The following is an 11,099-nucleotide window of genomic DNA, read 5'->3' on the forward strand; positions in this document are numbered from 1 at the left end:
TGGGGCTATGGGGGCTATGGGGCTATGGGGGCTATGGGGCTATGGGGGCTATGGGGGCTATGGGGGCTATGGGGGCTATAGGGGCTATGGGGGCTATGGGGCTATGGGGGCTATGGTGGTCGATGTGGGGCTAGGGGACCATGGGGGCTAGGGGGAAATGGGGCCTATAGGTGCTAAGGGGACTATGGGGGGATATGGAGATATAGGGCCTATGGGGTCACTGGGGGCTATGGCTCTATGGGTGCTGTTCCCTCTATGGGTGCTGTTGGCTCTATCGGCGCTGTCGGCTCTATGGGTGCTCTTCTCTCTATGGGTGCTCTTGGGTCTTTGGGTGCTGTTGGCTCTATGGGTGTTGTTGGCTCTATGGGTGCTGTTCTCTCTATGGGTGCTGTTCCCTCTATGGGTGCTGTTCTCTCTATGGGTGCTGTTCTGTCTATGGGTGCTGTTCTCTCTATGGGTGCTGTTCTCTCTATGGGTGCTGTTCTCTCTATGGGTGCTGTTGTCTCTGTGGGTGCTGTTCCATCCATGGGTGCTGTTTTCTTTTTGGGTGCTGATCTCTCTATGGGTGCTGTTTTCTCTATGGGTGCTGTTCCCTCTATGGGTGCTGTTGGCTCTATGGGTGCTGTTGGCTCTATGGGAGCTGTTCTCTCTATGGGTGCTGTTGGCTCTATGGGTGCTGTTTTCTCTATGGGTGCTGTTCTCTCTATGGGTGCTGTTGGCTCTATGGGTGCTGTTGCCTCTATGGGTGCTGTTCTCTCTATGGGCGCTGTTGGCTCTATGGGTGCTGTTGGCTCTATGGGTGCTGTTCTCTCTATGGGTGCTGTTGGCTCTATGGGTGCTGTTCTCTCTATGGGTGCTGTTGTCTCTATGGGTGCTGTTGGCTCTATGGGTGCTGTTGGCTCTATGGGTGCTGTTCCATCTGTGGGTGCTGTTGGCTCTATGGGTGCTGTTTCCTCTATGGGAGCTGTTCTCTCTATGGGTGCTGTTGCCTCTATGGGTGCTGTTCTCCCTATGGGTGCTGTTGGCTCTATGGGTGATGTTGGTTCTATGGGTGCTGTTCTCTCTATGGGTGCTGTTCCCTCTATGGGTGCTGTTGGCTCTATGGGTGCTGTTGGCTCTATGGGTGCTGTTCTGTCTATGGGTGCTGTTCTGTCTATGGGTGCTCTTCTCTATGGGTGCTGTTGGCTTTGGGTGCTGTTCCCTCTATGGGTGCTGTTGGCTCTATGGGTGCTGTTCTCTCTATGGGTGCTGTTCCCTCTATGGGTGCTGTTCTCTCTATGGGTGCTGTTCTGTCTATGGGTGCTGTTCTCTCTATGGGTGCTGTTCTCTCTATGGGTGCTGTTCTCTCTATGGGTGTTGTTGGCTCTATGGGTGCTGTTCTCTCTATGGGTGCTGTTCCCTCTGTGGGTGCTGTTGGCTCTATAGGTGCTGTTGGCTCTATGGGTGCTGTTCTCTCTATGGGTGCTGTTGGCTCTATGGGTGCTGTTGGTTCTATGGGTGCTGTTGGCTCTATGGGTGCTGTTCTCTCTATGGGTGCTGTTGGCTCTATGGGTGCTGTTGGTTCTATGGGTGCTGTTCTCTCTATGGGCGCTGTTCTCTCTATGGGTGCTGTTGGCTCTATGGGTGCTGTTCTTTCTATGGGTGCTGTTCTCTCTATAGGTGCTGTTCTCTCTATGGGTGCTGTTGGCTCTATGGGTGCTGTTCTCTCTATGGGTGCTGTTCCCTCTGTGGGTGCTGTTCTCTCTATGGGTGCTGTTGGCTCTATGGGTGCTGTTGGCTCTATGGGTGCTGTTGGCTCTATGGGCGCTGTTGGCTCTTTGGGTGCTGTTCCCTCTATGGGTGCTGTTCTCTCTGTGGGTGCTGTTGGCTCTATGGGTGCTGTTCTGTCTATGGGTGCTGTTCTCTCTATGGGTGCTGTTGGCTCTATGGGTGCTGTTCTCTCCATGGGTGCTGTTGGCTCTATGGGTGCTGTTGGCTTTATGGGTGCTGTTTTCTCTATGGGTGCTGTTCCCTCTCTGGGTGCTGTTGGCTCTATGGGTGCTGTTGGCTCTATGAGTGCTGTTCTCTCTATGGGTGCTGTTCTCTCTATGGGTGCTGTTCTCTCTATGGGTGCTGTTGACTCTATGGGTGCTGTTTTCTCTATGGGTGCTGTTCTTTCTATGGTTGCTGTTGGCTGTATGGGTGCTGTTCCCTCTATGGGTGCTTTTGGCTCTATGGGTGCTGTTGGCTCTATGGGTGCTGTTCCCTCTCTGGGTGCTGTTGGCTCTATGTGTGCTGTTGCCTCTATGGGTGCTGTTCTCTCTATGGGCGCTGTCGGCTCTATGGGTGCTCTTCTCTCTATGGGTGCTCTTGGGTCTTTGGGTGCTGTTGGCTCTATGGGTGCTGTTGGCTCTATGGGTGCTGTTGTCTCTGTGGGTGCTGTTCCATCCATGGGTGCTGTTTTCTTTTTGGGTGCTGATCTCTCTATGGGTGCTGTTTTCTCTATGGGTGCTGTTCCCTCTATGGGTGCTGTTGGCTCTATGGGTGCTGTTGGCTCTATGGGAGCTGTTCTCTCTATGGGTGCTGTTCTCTCTATGGGTGCTGTTGGCTCTATGGGTGCTGTTGCCTCTATGGGTGCTGTTCTCTCTATGGGCGCTGTTGGCTCTATGGGTGCTGTTGGCTCTATGGGTGCTGTTCTCTCTATGGGCGCTGTTGGCTCTATGGGTGCTGTTCTCTCTATGGGTGCTGTTGGCTCTATGGGTGCTGTTCCCTCTATGGGTGCTGTTGGCTCTATGGGTGCTGTTCTCTCTATGGGTGCTGTTGGCTCTATGGGTGCTGTTCTCTCTATGGGCGCTGTCGGCTCTATGGGTGCTGTTCTCTCCATGGGTGCTGTTGGCTCTATGGGTGCTGTTGGCTCTATGGGTGCTGTTGTCTCTGTGGGTGCTGTTCCATCCATGGGTGCTGTTTTCTCTTTGGGTGCTTATCTCTCTATCGGTGCTGTTTTCTCTATGGGTGCTGTTGGCTCTATGGGTGCTGTTGGCTCTATGGGTGCTGTTGGCTCTATGGGTGCTGTTCTCTCTATGGGTGCTGTTGGCTCTATGGGTGCTGTTGGCTCTATGGGTGCTGTTCTCTCTATGGGTGCTGTTGGCTCTATGGGTGCTGTTGGCTCTATGGGTGCTGTTCTCTCTATGGGTGCTGTTGGCTCTATGGGTGCTGTTCTCTCTATGGGTGCTCTTGGGTCTTTGGGTGCTGTTGGCTCTATGGGTGCTGTTGGCTCTATGGGTGCTGTTGTCTCTGTGGGTGCTGTTCCATCCATGGGTGCTGTTTTCTTTTTGGGTGCTGATCTCTCTATGGGTGCTGTTTTCTCTATGGGTGCTGTTCCCTCTATGGGTGCTGTTGGCTCTATGGGTGCTGTTTTCTCTATGGGTGCTGTTCTCTCTATGGGTGCTGTTTTCTCTATGGGTGCTGTTCTCTCTATGGGTGCTGTTTTCTCTATGGGTGCTGTTCTCTCTATGGGTGCTGTTCCCTCTATGGGTGCTGTTCTCTCTATGGGTGCTGTTCTCTCTATGGGTGCTGTTGGCTCTATGGGTGCTGTTCCCTCTCTGGGTGCTGTTCTCTCTATGGGTGCTGTTGGCTCTATGGGTGCTGTTGCCTCTATGGGTGCTGTTCTCCCTATGGGTGCTGTTGGCTCTATGGGTGCTGTTGGCTCTATGGGTGCTGTTCTCTCTATGGGTGCTGTTGGCTCTATGGGTGCTGTTGGCTCTATGGGTGCTGTTCTCTCTATGGGTGCTGTTCTCTCTATGGGTTCTGTTCTCTCTATGGGTGCTGTTGGCTCTATGGGTGCTGTTCTCTCTATGGGTGCTGTTGGCTCTATGGGTGCTGTTCCCTCTATGCGTGCTGTTCTCTCTATGGGTGCTGTTGGCTCTATGGGTGCTGTTGGCTCTATGGGTGCTGTTCTCTCTATGGGTGCTGTTCCGTCTATGGGTGCTGTTCCCTCTATGGGTTTTGTTGGCTCTATGGGTGCTGTTTTCTCTATGGGTGCTGTTCTCTCTATGGGTGCTGTTGGCTCAATGGGTGCTGTTGGCTCTATGGGTGCTGTTGGCTCTATGGGTGCTGTTCTCTCTATGGGTGCTGTTGGCTCTATGGGTGCTGTTTTCTCTATGGGTGCTGTTCTCTCTATGGGTGCTGTTTTCTCTATGGGTGCTGTTCCCTCTATGGGTGCTGTTCCCTCTATGGGTGCTGTTCCCTCTATGGGTGCTGTTCTCTCTATGGGTGCTGTTGGCTCTATGCGTGCTGTTCCCTCTATGGGTGCTGTTCTCTCTATGGGTGCTGTTCTCTCTATGGGTGCTGTTGGCTCCATGGGTGCTGTTGGCTCTATGGGTGCTGTTCCCTCTATGGGTGCTGTTCTCTCTATGGGTGCTGTTGGCTCTATGGGTGCTGTTCTCTCTATGGGTGCTGTTGGCTCTATGGGTGCTGTTCTCTCTATGGGTGCTGTTCTCTCTATGGGTTCTGTTGGCTCTATGGGTGCTGTTGGCTCTATGGGTGCTGTTTTCTCTATGGGTGCTGTTGGCTCTATGGGTGCTGTTGGCTCTATGGGTGCTGTTCTCTCTATGGGTGCTGTTGGCTCTATGGGTGCTGTTCTCTTTATGGGTGCTGTTGGCTCTATGGGTGCTGTTCTCTCTATGGGTGCTGTTCTCTCTATGGGTTCTGTTGGCTCTATGGTTGCTGTTGGCTCTATGGGTGCTGTTTTCTCTATGGGTGCTGTTGGCTCTATGGGTGCTGTTGGCTCTATGGGTGCTGTTCTCTCTATGGGTGCTGTTGGCTCTATGGGTGCTGTTGGCTCTATGGGTGCTTTTCTCCCTATGGGTGCTGTTGGCTCTATGGGTGCTGTTGGCTCTATGGGTGCTGTTCTCTCTATGGGTGCTGTTGGCTCTATGGGTGCTGTTCTCTCTATGGGTGCTGTTGGCTCTATGGGTGCTGTTCCCTCTATGCGTGCTGTTCTCTCTATGGGTGCTGTTGGCTCTATGGGTGCTGTTGGCTCTATGGGTGCTGTTCTCTCTATGGGTGCTGTTGGCTCTATGGGTGCTGTTCCCTCTATGCATGCTGTTCTCTCTATGGGTGCTGTTGGCTCTATGGGTGCTGTTGGCTCTATGGGTGCTGTTCTCTCTATGGGTGCTGTTCCGTCTATGGGTGCTGTTCCCTCTATGGGTTTTGTTGGCTCTATGGGTGCTGTTTTCTCTATGGGTGCTGTTCTATCTATGGGTGCTGTTGGCTCAATGGGTGCTGTTGGCTCTATGGGTGCTGTTGGCTCTATGGGTGCTGTTCTCTCTATGGGTGCTGTTGGCTCTATGGGTGCTGTTTTCTCTATGGGTGCTGTTCTCTCTATGGGTGCTGTTGGCTCTATGGGTGCTGTTCTCTCTATGGGTGCTGTTCTCTCTATGGGTGCTGTTGGCTCTATGGGTGCTGTTCTCTCTATGGGTGCTGTTCTCTCTATGGGTGCCTACGACTCTCACTGTGCCGTGCGCTCCGGCCGCCATTACACCGCAGGGGATGATGGGAGTTGTGGTCCTAGCTGTGCATGCAACGCTGTGCCTACAGCTCCCATGGTGCCTTGCGCTGCAGCGCCATTGCGCCGCTCTGCATGATGGGAGTTGTTGTCTCGGCCCTGTCAGTCATGCGTAGCCTACAGCTCCCGTCGTGCCCTGCGCTCGGGCCGCCATTGCACCGCAGGGCGTGATGGGAGTTGAAGTCCTCGCTGACGCTCATGCAAGGCTGCGCCTACAGCTCCCAGAATGCCCTGGTGCTGTGGGGCTGCTGCTGCTGCTATGGGGCTGATGCTGTGGGGCTGCTGCTGATGCTGTGGGGCTGATGCTATGGGGCTGATGCTGTGGGGCTGATGCTGTGGGGTTGATGCTGTGGGGCTGATGCTGCTGCTATGGGGCTGATGCTGATGCTATGGGGCTGATGCTGTGGGGTTGATGCTGTGGGGCTGATGCTGCTGCTATGGGGCTGATGCTGTGGGGCTGATGCTGTGGGGCTGATGCTGCTGCTATGGGGCTGATGCTGATGCTATGGGGCTGATGCTGTGGGGCTGCTGCTCTGGGGCTGATGCTGTGGGGCTGATGCTGTGGGGCTGCTGCTGATGCTAAGGGGGTGCTGCTGTGGGGCTGCTGCTGCTATGGGGCTGCTGCTGTGTGTCTGATGCTATGGGGCTGATGCTGCTGCTATGGGGCTGCTGCTGATGCTATGGGGCTGATGCTGTGGGGCTGATGCTGTTGCTATGGGGCTACTGCTATGGGGCTGATACTGTGGGGCTGCTGCTGCTGCTATGGGGCTGCTGCAGCTGCTATGGGGCTGATGCTGTGGGGCTGCTGCTCTGGGGCTGCTGCAGCTGCTATGGGGCTGATGCTATGGGGCTGATGCTGATGCTGTGGGGCTGGTGCTATGGGGTTGATGCTATGGGGCTGATGCTGCTGCTATGGGGCTGGTGCTATGGGGCTGATGCTATGGGGCTGATGCTGTGGGGCTCATGCTGCTGCTATGGGGCTGCTGCTGATGCTATGGGGCTGATGCTGTGGGGCTGCTGCTGCTATGGGGCTGCTGCTGTGTGTCTGATGCTATGGGGCTGATGCTATGAGGCTGATGCTGCTGCTATGGGGCTGCTGCTGTGGGGCTGCTGCTGTGGGGCTGATGCAGATGCTATGGGGCTGATGCTGTGGGGTTGATGCTGTGGAGCTGATGCTGCTGCTATGGGGCTGCTGCTGATGCTATGGGGCTGATGCTGTGGGGCTGATGCTGTTGCTATGGGGCTGCTGCTATGGGGCTGATGCTATGGGGCTGATGCTGTTGCTATGGGGCTGCTGCTATGGGGCAGCTGCTATGGGGCTGATGCTGTGGGGCTGCTGCTCTGGGGCTGCTGCAGCTGCTATGGGGCTGATGCTATGGGGCTGATGCTGATGCTGTGGGGCTGGTGCTATGGGGCTGATGGTGTGGGCCTGATGCTGTGGGGCTGCTGCTGATGCTAAGGGGGTGCTGCTATGGGGCTGATGCTATGGGGCTGATGCTGTTGCTATGGGGCTGGTGCTATGGGGCTGATGCTATGGGGCTGCTGCTGTGTGTCTGATGCTATGGGGTTGATGCTGTGGGGCTGCTGCTGCTGCTATGGGGCTGCTGCTGATGCTATGGGGCTGATGCTGTGGGGCTGATGCTGTGTGGCTGCTGCTGATGCTGTGGGGCTGATGCTGTGGGGCTGCTGCTGCTGCTATGGGACTGCTGCTATGGGGCTGCTGCTGATGCTATGGGGCTGATGCTGTGGGCCTGATGCTGTGGGGCTGATGCTGTTGCTATGGGGCTGGTGCTATGGGGCTGATGCTGTGGGGCTGCTGCTGATGCTAAGGGGGTGCTGCTATGGGGCTGCTGCTATGGGGCTGCTGCTGATGCTATGGGGCTGATGCTATGGGGCTGTGCAGGGGTGGGGGGGGGGGGGGGGGGCAGCATTCCCAATGTTGGGAATGCCGTGGGGCCTCCGCCCCGCTCGCGTGCTGCATCCGCAAGCAATGGCCGGGATGGGGCAGGAATTCCCTATGGATCCCCCCGCATCCAACGGCATTCCCAAGCCCTCGGCTCCATCCAGGTTCGGAATTCCATGGAATTCCATTGAAATCCATGGAATTCCATAGGGATCCAGCGTCATTCCATAGGGTTCCATTGCCTTCGTCCTCCCTATAGGTCCAAGCATCCAACGGCATTCCCAACTTCTCCACTCCATCAAAGTTAGGAATTCCATGGAATTCCATCCAATCCATGGAATTCCATAGGGATTCAGCGTCATTCCATGTCTTTCCATTGCCTTCCTCCTCCCTATAGGTCCAAGCATCCAATGGCATTCCCAACCCCTCGGCTCCATCAAGACTTCGGAATTCCATGGAATTCCATTGAATCCATGGAATTCCATAGGGATTCCGCGTCATTCCATGTCCTTCTATGGGCTTCCTCGTCCCTATAGGTCCAAGCATCCAATGGCATTCCCAACCTCTGGACTCCATCAAGACTTCGGAATTCCATGGAATTCCATGAAATCCATGGAATTCCATTGAATCCATGGAATTCCATAGGGATTCAGTGTCATTCCATAGGGTTCCATTGCCTTCGTCCTCCCTATAGGTCCAAGCATCCAATGGCATTCCCAACTATTCCACTCCATCAAAGTTAGGAATTCCATGGAATTCCATGAAATCCATGGAATTCCGTCCAATCCATGGAATTCCATAGGGATCTAGCGTCATTCCATAGGGTTCCATTGCCTTCCTCGTCCCTATAGGTCCAAGCATCCAATGGCATTCCCAACTTCTCCACTCCATCAAGGTTAGGAATTCCATGGAATTCCATGAAATCCATGGAATTCCGTCCAATCCATGGAATTCCATAGGGATTCCGCGTCATTCCATGTCCTTCTATGGGCTTCCTCGTCCCTATAGGTCCAAGCATCCAATGGCATTCCCAACCTCTGGACTCCATCAAGACTTCGGAATTCCATGGAATTCCATGAAATCCATGGAATTCCATTGAATCCATGGAATTCCATAGGGATTCAGCATCATTCCATAGGGTTCCATTGCCTTCCTCCTCCCTATAGCTCCAAGCATCCAATGGCATTCCCAACCTCTCCGCTCCATAAAGACTTCGGAATTCCATAAAATCCATGGATTTCCATGGAATTCCGTCCAATCCATGGAATTCCATAGGGATTCCGCGTCATTCCATGTCTTTCTATGGGCTTCCTCGTCCCTATAGGTCCAAGCATCCAATGGGATTCCCAACCTCTCCGCTCCATCACAGTTAGGAATTCCATGGAATTCCATGAAATCCATGGAATTCCATCCAATCCATGGAATTCCATAGGGATTCAGCATCATTCCATTGCCTTCCTCCTCCCTTTAGGTCCAAGCATCCAACGGCATTCCCAAGCCCTCGGCTCCATCAAGGTTTGGAATTCCATGGAATTCCATGAAATCCATGGAATTCCATTGAATCCATGGAATTCCATAGGGATTCCGCGTCATTCCATGTCCTTCTATGGGCTTCTTCGTCCCTATAGGTCCAAGCATCCAATGGCATTCCCAACCCCTCTGCTCCATAAAGACTTCGGAATTCCATGGAATTCCATGAAATCCATGGAATTCCGTCCACTCCATGGAATTCCATAGGGATTCCGCGTCATTCCATGTCTTTCTATGGGCTTCCTCGTCCCTATAGGTCCAAGCATCCAATGGCATTCCCAACTTCTCCACTCCATCACGGTTAGGAATTCCATGGAATTCCATGAAATCCATGGAATTCCGTCCAATCCATGGAATTCCATAGGGATCCAGCGTCATTCCATAGGGTTCCATTGCCTTCCGCCTCCCTATAGGTCCAAGCATCCAATGGCATTCCCAACCCCTCTGCTCCATAAAGACTTTGGAATTCCATGGAATTCCATGAAATCCATGGAATTCCGTCCAATCCATGGAATTCCATAGGGATTCAGTGTCATTCCATTGCCTTCCTCCTCCCTTTAGGTCCAAGCATCCAACGGCATTCCCAACCCCTCGGCTCCATCAAGACTTCGGAATTCCATGGAATTCCATGAAATCCATGGAATTCCATTGAATCCATGGAATTCCATAGGGTTTCCGCGTCATTCCATGTCTTTCTATGGGCTTCCTCCTCCCTATAGGTCCAAGCATCCAATGGTATTCCCAACCTCTGGACTCCATAAAGACTTTGGAATTCCATGGAATTCCATGAAATCCATGGAATTCCATTGAATCCATGGAATTCCATAGGGATCCAGCGTCATTCCATAGGGTTCCATTGCCTTCCGCCTCCCTATAGGTCCAAGCATCCAATGGCATTCCCAACCTCTCCGCTCCATAAAGACTTCGGAATTCCATAAAATCCATGGAAATCCATGGAATTCCGTCCAATCCATGGAATTCCATAGGGATTCCGCGTCATTCCATGTCTTTCTATGGGCTTCCTCCTCCCTATAGGTCCAAGCATCCAATGGCATTCCCAACCCCTCGGCTCCATAAAGACTTCGGAATTCCATGGGATCATGGATCAATGGGATCTGTGGGGCAGGGGCTCAATGGGGTCTATGGGGCTCAGTGTTGTCTATGGGGCTCAATGGGGTCTATGGGGCAGGGGCTCAATGGGGTCTATGGGCCCCAATGGAGTCTATGGGGCTCACTGGGTTCTATGGGGCAGGGCCTCAGTGGGGTCTATGGGGCTCAGTGGGGTCTACAGGGCTCTATGGGGTTTATGGGTCAGGGGCTCAGTGGGGTCTATGGGGCTCAATGGCGTCTATGGGGCTCATTGGGGTCTATGGGGCTCAATGTTGTCTATGGGGCTCAATGGGGTCTATGGGACCCAATGGAGTCTATAGGGCTCTATGGGGTCTATGGGGCAGGGGCTCAGTGGGGTCTATGGGGCTCAATGGGGTCTATGGGGCTCACTGGGGTCTATGGGGCACAGCATCAATGGGGTGTATGGGGCTCTAGGTGTCTATAGGGCAGGGGCTCAATGGGTTCTATGGGGCTCAATTGGGTCTATTGGGCTCTATGGGGTCTATGGGGCTCAATGGGTTCTATGGAGCTCAGTGAGATCTATGGGGCTCAATGGTGTCTATAGGGCTCATTGGGGTCTATGGGGCTCAATGGGGTCTATGGGGCTCACTGGGGTCTATGGGGCACAGCATCAGTGGGGTGTATGGGGCTCTACGTGTCTATGGGGCAGGGGCTCAATGGGTTCTATGGGGCTCAATGGGGTCTATGGGGCTCATTGGGGTCTGTGGTGCTAAATGGGGTCTATGGGGCTCATTGGGGTCTACAGGGCTCTATGGGGTCTATGGGGCAGGATCTCAATGGGTTCTATGGGGCTCGATGGGGTCTATGGGGCTCACTGGGGTCTATGGGGCACAACATCAGTGGGGTGTATGGGGCTCTATGTGTCTATGGGGCAGAGGCTCAATGGGGTCTATGGGGCTCAATGGTGTCTATGGGGCAAAGGCCCAATGGGGTCTATGGGGCTCAAAGGAGTCACTGAGGCAGGGGCTCAATGGGATCTGTGGGGCTCTA

The sequence above is a fragment of the Lathamus discolor genome, chromosome Z (assembly GCF_037157495.1).
Source record: "Lathamus discolor isolate bLatDis1 chromosome Z, bLatDis1.hap1, whole genome shotgun sequence".
Classification (NCBI taxonomy): Eukaryota; Metazoa; Chordata; class Aves; order Psittaciformes; family Psittacidae; genus Lathamus; species Lathamus discolor.